The sequence below is a fragment of the Danio aesculapii genome, chromosome 23, assembly GCF_903798145.1.
Source record: "Danio aesculapii chromosome 23, fDanAes4.1, whole genome shotgun sequence".
Lineage (NCBI taxonomy): Eukaryota > Metazoa > Chordata > Actinopteri > Cypriniformes > Danionidae > Danio > Danio aesculapii.
In genome coordinates this window covers 26,034,780-26,042,755 of record NC_079457.1, presented here as the reverse complement: position 1 = coordinate 26,042,755, position 7,976 = coordinate 26,034,780, and the positions used below count along the sequence as shown (strand labels likewise).

The following is a 7,976-nucleotide window of genomic DNA, read 5'->3' as shown; positions in this document are numbered from 1 at the left end:
AACTGCCACCCAGGGACAGTAGCTGGGCCATGGGTCAGCCTGCTAGGGTCACAGACCCTTCAGCTGGAGTTCAAGGGGCCCTCAAGAGCCCAAACTGCCACCTAGGGACAGCAGCTGGCCCCTGGAGCATCTGCTGGAGTCACAAACCCTTCACCTGGAGGACAAGGGGCCCTCAAGAGCCCCTACTGCCACCTAGGGACAATATCTGGGCCCTGGGGCAGCCTGGCTTGGGTCACAGACCCTTCAGCTGGAGGACAAAGGGCCCTCAAGAGCCCAAACTGAAACCCAGGGATAGTAGCTGGCCCCTCAAGAGCCCAAACTGCCACCTAGGGAGAGCAGCTGGACCCTGGGGCAGCCTGCTGGGGTCACAGACCCTTCAGCTGGAGGACAAGGGGCCCTCAAGAGCCCCTACTGCCACCTAGGGAAAACAGCTGGCCCCTGGGGCAGCCTGCTGGGGTCACAGACCCTTCAGCTGGAGGACAAGGGGCCCTCAAGAGCCCAAACTGCCACCTAGGGACAGCAGCTGGCCCCTGGAGCATCTGCTGGAGTCACAAACCCTTCACCTGGAGGAATAGGGGCCCTCAAGAGCCCTTACTGCCACCTAGGGACAATAGCTGGCCCCTGGGGCAGCCTGGCTTGGGTCACAGACCCTTCAGCTGGAGGACAAAGGGCCCTCAAGAGCCCAAACTGAAACCCAGGGATAGTAGCTGGCCCCTCAAGAGCCCAAACTGCCACCTAGGGAGAGCAGCTGGACCCTGGGGCAGCCTGCTGGGGTCACAGACCCTTCAGCTGGAGGACAAGGGGCCCTCAAGAGCCCCTACTGCCACCTAGGGAAAATAGCTGGCCCCTGGGGCAGCCTGCTGGGGTCACAGACCCTTCAGCTGGAGGACAAGGGGCCCTCAAGAGCCCAAACTGCCACCCAGGGACAGTAGCTGGGCCATGGGTCAGTCTGCTAGGGTCAAAGACCCTTCAGCTGGAGTTCAAGGGGCCCTCAAGAGCCCAAACTGCCACCTGGGGACAGCAGCTGGCCCCTGGGGCATCTGCTGGGGTCACAAACCCTTCTCCTGGAGTACATGGGGCCCTCAAGAGCCCAAACTGCCACCTAGGGACAGCAGCTGGCCCCTGGGGCATCTGCTGGAGTCACAAACCCTTCACCTGGAGGACAAGGGGCCCTCAAGAGCCCCTACTGCCACCTAGGGACAATAGCTGGCCCCTGGGGCAGCCTGGCTTGGGTCACAGACCCTTCAGCTGGAGGACAAAGGGCCCTCAAGAGCCCAAACTGAAACCCAGGGATAGTAGCTGGCCCCTCAAGAGCCCAAACCGCCACCTAGGGAGAGCAGCTGGACCCTGGGGCAGCCTGCTGGGGTCACAGACCCTTCAGCTGGAGGACAAGGGGCCCTCAAGAGCCCAAACTGCCACCCAGGGACAGTAGCTGGCCCCTGGGGCAGCCTGCTGGGGTCACAGATCCTTCAGTTGGAGGACAAGGGGCCCTCAAGAGCCCAAACAGCCACCCAGGGACAGTAGCTGGCCCCTGGGGCAGCCTACTGGGGTCACAGACCCTTCAGCTGGAGGACAAGGGGCCCTCAAGAGCCCAAACTGCCACCTAGGGACAGTTAGCTGGCCCCTGGGGCAGCCTGGCTGGGGTCACAGACCCTTCAGCTGGAGGACAAGGGGCCCTCAAGAGCCCAAACTGCCACCCAGGGACAGTAGCTGGCCCCTGGGGCAGCCTGCTGGGGTCACAGACCCTTCAGCTGGAGAACAAGGGGCCCTCAAGAGCCCAAACTGCCAGCCAGGGACAGTAGCTGGGCCCTGGGGCAGCCTGCTAGGGTCACAGACCCTTCAGCTGGAGGACAAGGGGCCCTCAAGAGCCCAAGTTGCCACCTAGGGACAGCAGCTGGCCCCTGGGGCAGCCTGCTGGGGTCACAGACCCTTCACCTGGAGGACAAGGGGCCCTCAAGAGCCCAAACTGCCACCCAGGGACAGTAGCTGGCCTCTGGGGCAGCCTGCTGGGGTCACAGACCCTTCAGCTGGAGGACAAGGGGCCCTCAAAAGCCCAAACTGCCACATAGGGACAGTAGCTGGCCCCTGGGGCAGCCTGCTGGGGTCACAGACCCCTCAGCTGGAGGACAAGGGGCCATCAAGAGCCCACACTGCCACCCAGGGACAGTAGCTGGCCCCTGGGGAAGACTTCTGGGGTCACAGACCCTTCAGCTGCAGGACAAGGGGCCCTCAAGAACCCACACTGCCACCCAGGGACAGTAGCTGGCCCCTGGGGCAGCCTGCTGGGGTCACAGACCCTTCAGCTGGAGGACAAGGGCCCCTCAAGAGCCAAACTGCCACCCAGGGACAGTAGCTGGCCCCTGGGGTAGCCTGCTGGGGTCAGAGACCCTTCAGCTGAAGGACAAGGGGCCCTCAAGAGCCCAAACTTTCTCCCAGGGACAGTAGCTGGCCTCTGGGGCAGCCTGCTGGGGTCACAGACCCTTCAGCTGGAGGACAAGGGGCCCTCAAGAGCCCAAACTGCCACCCAGGGACTAAATGGGAATAAATAGCACTTCTCCAATGCATTGCCTCGTCTTGTTGAATCGCTGAATACTTCCTCTATTGTAAGTCGCTTTGGACAAAAGTGTCTGCTAAATGTATGTTTCACGTGAACAGGGGCCCTTTCGTGTGTAAAGCGAATGTGATAACCACTACACTACGGATATCAATATGACAGTGCTGCTTCAAGTTTTTATTGTCTTTTTTAGAGAACTGTCTTGTTCTGTCTGCATCGCGAAGGGCCAGCAAACGCACTGGCCACCTGCTCATGCACAACACAAAGCTAAAAGAAATCAGATTCTATGCAACTTTGTGAGACCACGAGTGCAAGTAAACACTAAGTTAAATTCAAATTTTACCTCATACCGTTTTGCACAAAGTATGTTTTCATTGAACGTCAGTGCTCAACAGAAGCCTGATTTGACAACTGTCATAAAAGCTAGGTGATGCTTCCGCCCAGTTTCGAACTGGGGACCTTTCGCGTGTAAGGCGAATGTGATAACCACTACACTACGGAAACCGACTGAAACACACGAAGCAGATACCCTTTTTGGTTGGGTGCCTGTTGACAATCAGTCATGAGGTGACTCTTATTGCTATTATTTTCTTGCCAAAAGGACAGCGCTGTTTATGCTCGGTTTCGAACCGAGGACCTTTCGCGTGTTAGGCGAACGTGATGACCACTACACTACAGAAACCCCAAAAGTGTTTTTAGCATGGAAGTTTGGCTTGCAAGGATAACACAATGTGCACGATTTTGTCAATCAAGCGGACAAAGCCTACTCAGTGTGACAAGCTCCCTGCAGGTTTTAGCAAACACACCATTTGCCTAGCTCGGAGCAAGGACGTTGTTGCGTGAACCATCCAGACAGCAGAAAGCCAATTCAGAATGTCCATAAATGCAAATCTGCATGTTTCCACCTAGTTTTCAACAGCTTGTAAAAGCGATGGTGGTAATCACTGGAGCCTCTGGTCAGGGTGTGAGCACCAACTTGTGGTCCCATCGCAGATAGGCTATAAGTCACTTTCCAAAATGTTTTCACTCAATGTTCCAGGCTGGTGGAATCGTCTTCCTGTTCCCGCTCAGATTACGGATACACTGGTATCCTTCAAACGACAGCTAAAACCCATCTCTTCCGAGTAAACCTGAACCCTGGTGAATATCCCTCTCTCTAAAGAAAATAAAACTCCTACTCCAGCACTAAAATCTCTGAGCACAAACAAGTTACTTGGAATAAATAGCACTTCTCCAATGCATTGCCTCGTCTTGTTGAATCGCTGAATACCTCCTCTATTGTAAGTCGCTTTGGACAAAAGTGTCTGCTAAATGTATGTTTCACGCGAACAGGGGCCCTTTCGCATGTAAAGCGAATGTGATAACCACTACACTACGGATATCAATATGACAGTGCTGCTTCAAGTTTTTATTTTCTTTTTTAGAGAACTGTCTTGTTCTGTCTGCATCGCGAAGGGCCAGCAAACGCACTGGCCACCTGCTCATGCACAACAGAAAGCTAAAAGAAATCAGATTCTATGCAAGTTTGTGAGACCACGAGTGTAAGTAAACATTAAGTAAATTCAAATTTTACCTCATACCGTTTTGCAGAAAGTTTATTTTCATTGAACGTCAGTGCTCAACAGAAGCCGGGTATGACAACTGTCATAAAAGCCAGTTGATGTTTACGCCCAGTTTCGAACTGGGGACCTTTCACGTGTAAGGCGAACGTGATAACCACTACACTACGGAAACCGACTGAAACACACGAAGCAGATACCTTTTTTGGTTGGGTGCCTGTTGACAATCAGTCATGAAGTGACTCTTATTGCTATTATTTTCTTGCCAAAAGGACAGCGCTGTTTCTGCTCGATTTCGAACCGAGGACCTTTCGCGTGTTAAGCAAACGTGATGACCACTACACTACAGAAACCCCACAAGTATTTTTAGCAGGGAAGTTTGGCCTGCAAGGATAACACAATGTGCACGATTTTGTCAATCAAGTGGACAAAGCCTACTCAGTGTGACAAGCTCCCTGCAGGTTTTAGCATACACACCATTTGCCTAGCTCGGAGCAAGGACGTTGTTGCGTGAACCATCCAGACAGCAGAAAGCCAATTCAGAATGTCCATAAATGCAAATCTGCATGTTTCCACCTAGTTTTCAACAGCTTGTAAAGCGATGGTGGTAATCACTGGAGCTTCTGGTCAGGGTGTGAGCACCAACTTGTGGTGCCATCGCAGATAGGCCATAAGTCACTCTCCAAAATGTTTTCACTCAATGTTCCAGGCTGGTGGAATCGTCTTCCTGTTCCCGCTCAGATTACGGATACACTGGTATCCTTCAAACGACAGCTAAAACCCATCTCTTCCGAGTAAACCTGAACCCTGGTAAATATCCCTCTCTCTAAAGAAAATAAAACTCCTACTCCAGCACTAAATTCTCTGAGCACAAACAAGTTACTTGGAATAAATAGCACTTCTCCAATGCATTGCCTCGTCTTGTTGAATCGCTGAATACCTCCTCTATTGTAAGTCGCTTTGGACAAAAGTGTCTGCTAAATGTATGTTTCACGCGAACAGGGGCCCTTTCGCGTGTAAAGCGAATGTGATAACCACTACACTACAGATATCAATATGACAGTGCTGCTTCAAGTTTTTATTGTCTTTTTTAGAGAACTGTCTTGTTCTGTCTGCATCGCGAAGGGCCAGCAAATGCACTGGCCACCTACTCATGCACAACACAAAGCTAAGAGAAATCAGATTCTATGCAACTTTGTGAGACCACGAGTGCAAGTAAACACTTAGTTAAATTCAAATTTTACCTCATACCGTTTTGCACAAAGTATGTTTTCATTGAACGTCAGTGCTCAACAGAAGCCTGATTTGACAACTGTCATAAAAGCTAGGTGATGCTTCCGCCCAGTTTCGAAGTGGGGACCTTTTGCGTGTAAGGCGAATGTGATAACCACTACACTACGGAAACCGACTGAAACACACGAAGCAGATACCCTTTTTGGTTGGGTGCCTGTTGACAATCAGTCATGAGGTGACTCTTATTGCTATTATTTTCTTGCCAAAAGCACAGCGCTGTTTCTGCTCGGTTTCGAACCAAGGACCTTTCGCGTGTTAGGCGAACGTGATGACCACTACACTACAGAAACCCTACAAGTGATTTTAGCAGGGAAGTTTGGCCTGCAAGGATAACACAATGTGCACGATTTTGTCAATCAAGCAGACAAAGCCTACTCAGTGTGACAAGCTCCCTGCAGGTTTTAGCAAACACACCATTTGCCTAGCTCGGAGCAAGGACGTTGTTGCGTGAACCATCCAGACAGCAGAAAGCCAATTCAGAATGTCCATAAATGCAAATCTGCATGTTTCCACCTTGTTTTCAACAGCTTGTAAAAGCGATGGTGGTAATCACTGGAGCTTTTGGTCAGGGTGTGAGCACCAACTTGTGGTGCCTTCGCAGATAGGCCATAAGTCACTTTCCAAAATGTTTTCACTCAATGTTCCAGGCTGGTGGAATCGTCTTCCTGTTCCCACTCAGATTACGGATACACTGGTATCCTTCAAACGACAGCTAAAACCCATCTCTTCCGAGTAAACCTGAACCCTGGTGAATATCCCTTTCTCTAAAGAAAATAAAACTCCTACTCCAGCACTAAATTCTCTGAGCACAAACAAGATACTTGGAATAAATAGCACTTCTCCAATGCATTGCCTTGTCTTGTTGAATCGCTGAATACCTCCTCTATTGTAAGTCGCTTTGGACAAAAGTGTCTGCTAAATGTATGTTTCACGCGAACAGGGGCCCTTTCGCGTGTAAAGCGAATGTGATAACCACTACACTACAGATATCAATATGACAGTGCTGCTTCAAGTTTTTATTGTCTTTTTTAGAGAACTGTCTTGTTCTGTCTGCATCGCGAAGGGCCAGCAAATGCACTGGCCACCTACTCATGCACAACACAAAGCTAAAAGAAATCAGATTATTTGCAACTTTGTGAGACCACGAGTGCAAGTAAACACTTAGTTAAATTCAAATTTTACCTCATACCGTTTTGCACAAAGTATGTTTTCATTGAACGTCAGTGCTCAACAGAAGCCTGATTTGACAACTGTCATAAAAGCTACGTGATGCTTCCGCCCAGTTTCGAAGTGGGGACCTTTTGCGTGTAAGGCGAATGTGATAACCACTACACTACGGAAACCGACTGAAACACACGAAGCAGATACCCTTTTTGGTTGGGTGCCTGTTGACAATCAGTCATGAGGTGACTCTTATTGCTATTATTTTCTTGCCAAAAGGACAGCGCTGTTTCTGCTCGATCTCGAACCGAGGACCTTTCGCGTGTTAGGCGAACGTGATGACCACTACACTACAGAAAACCCACAAGGGTTTTTAGCAGGGAAGTTTGGCCTGCAAGGATAACACAATGTGCACGATTTTGTCAATCAAGCGGACAAAGCCTACTCAGTGTGACAAGCTCCCTGCGGGTTTTAGCATACACACCATTTGCCTAGCTCGGAGCAAGGACGTTGTTGCGTGAACCATCCAGACAGCAGAAAGCCAATTCAGAATGTCCATAAATGCAAATCTGCATGTTTCCACCTAGTTTTCAACAGCTTGTAAAAGCGATGGTGGTAATCACTGGAGCTTCTGGTCAGGTTGTGAGCACCAACTTGTGGTCCCATCGCAGATAGGCTATAAGTCACTTTCCAAAATGTTTTCACTCAATGTTCCAGGCTGGTGGAATTGTCTTCCTGTTCCCGCTCAGATTACGGATACACTGGTATCCTTCAAACGACAGCTAAAACCCATCTCTTCCGAGTAAACCTGAACCCTGGTGAATATCCCTTTCTCTAAAGAAAATAAAACTCCTACTCCAGCACTAAATTCTCTGAGCACAAACAAGTTACTTGGAATAAATAGCACTTCTCCAATGCATTGCCTCGTCTTGTTGAATCGCTGAATACCTCCTCTATTGTAAGTCGCTTTGGACAAAAGTGTCTGCTAAATGTATGTTTCACGCGAACAGGGGCCCTTTCGCGTGTAAAGCGAATGTGATAACCACTACACTACAGATATCAATATGACAGTGCTGCTTCAAGTTTTTATTGTCTTTTTAGAGAACTGTCTTGTTCTGTCTGCATCGCGAAGGGCCAGCAAATGCACTGGCCACCTACTCATGCACAACACAAAGCTAAAAGAAATCAGATTATTTGCAACTTTGTGAGACCACGAGTGCAAGTAAACACTTAGTTAAATTCAAATTTTACCTCATACCGTTTTGCACAAAGTATGTTTTCATTGAACGTCAGTGCTCAACAGAAGCCTGATTTGACAACTGTCATAAAAGCTAGGTGATGCTTCCGCCCAGTTTCGAAGTGGGGACCTTTTGCGTGTAAGGCGAATGTGATAACCACTACACTACGAA

General features: G+C 49.9%; 8 non-coding genes across 8 annotated transcripts; all 8 read right to left on the bottom strand.

Annotated features, from left to right (window-relative positions):
* Positions 1-2,985: 2,985 nt before the first annotated feature.
* On the bottom strand, positions 2,986-3,058 carry trnav-uac (transfer RNA valine (anticodon UAC)). The gene has a single exon. It is a non-coding gene; the product is annotated as a tRNA-Val (tRNA).
* Positions 3,059-3,163: 105 nt separating this feature from the next.
* trnav-aac (transfer RNA valine (anticodon AAC)) lies at positions 3,164-3,236 on the bottom strand. The gene has a single exon. It is a non-coding gene; the product is annotated as a tRNA-Val (tRNA).
* Positions 3,237-4,215: 979 nt separating this feature from the next.
* On the bottom strand, positions 4,216-4,288 carry trnav-uac (transfer RNA valine (anticodon UAC)). Its single transcript has one exon. It is a non-coding gene; the product is annotated as a tRNA-Val (tRNA).
* Positions 4,289-4,393: 105 nt separating this feature from the next.
* trnav-aac (transfer RNA valine (anticodon AAC)) lies at positions 4,394-4,466 on the bottom strand. Its single transcript has one exon. It is a non-coding gene; the product is annotated as a tRNA-Val (tRNA).
* Positions 4,467-5,445: 979 nt separating this feature from the next.
* trnav-uac (transfer RNA valine (anticodon UAC)) lies at positions 5,446-5,518 on the bottom strand. The gene has a single exon. It is a non-coding gene; the product is annotated as a tRNA-Val (tRNA).
* A 105-nt stretch (positions 5,519-5,623) lies between these two features.
* trnav-aac (transfer RNA valine (anticodon AAC)) lies at positions 5,624-5,696 on the bottom strand. The gene has a single exon. It is a non-coding gene; the product is annotated as a tRNA-Val (tRNA).
* Positions 5,697-6,676: 980 nt separating this feature from the next.
* On the bottom strand, positions 6,677-6,749 carry trnav-uac (transfer RNA valine (anticodon UAC)). Its single transcript has one exon. It is a non-coding gene; the product is annotated as a tRNA-Val (tRNA).
* Positions 6,750-6,854: 105 nt separating this feature from the next.
* trnav-aac (transfer RNA valine (anticodon AAC)) lies at positions 6,855-6,928 on the bottom strand. Its single transcript has one exon. It is a non-coding gene; the product is annotated as a tRNA-Val (tRNA).
* Positions 6,929-7,976: the final 1,048 nt, after the last annotated feature.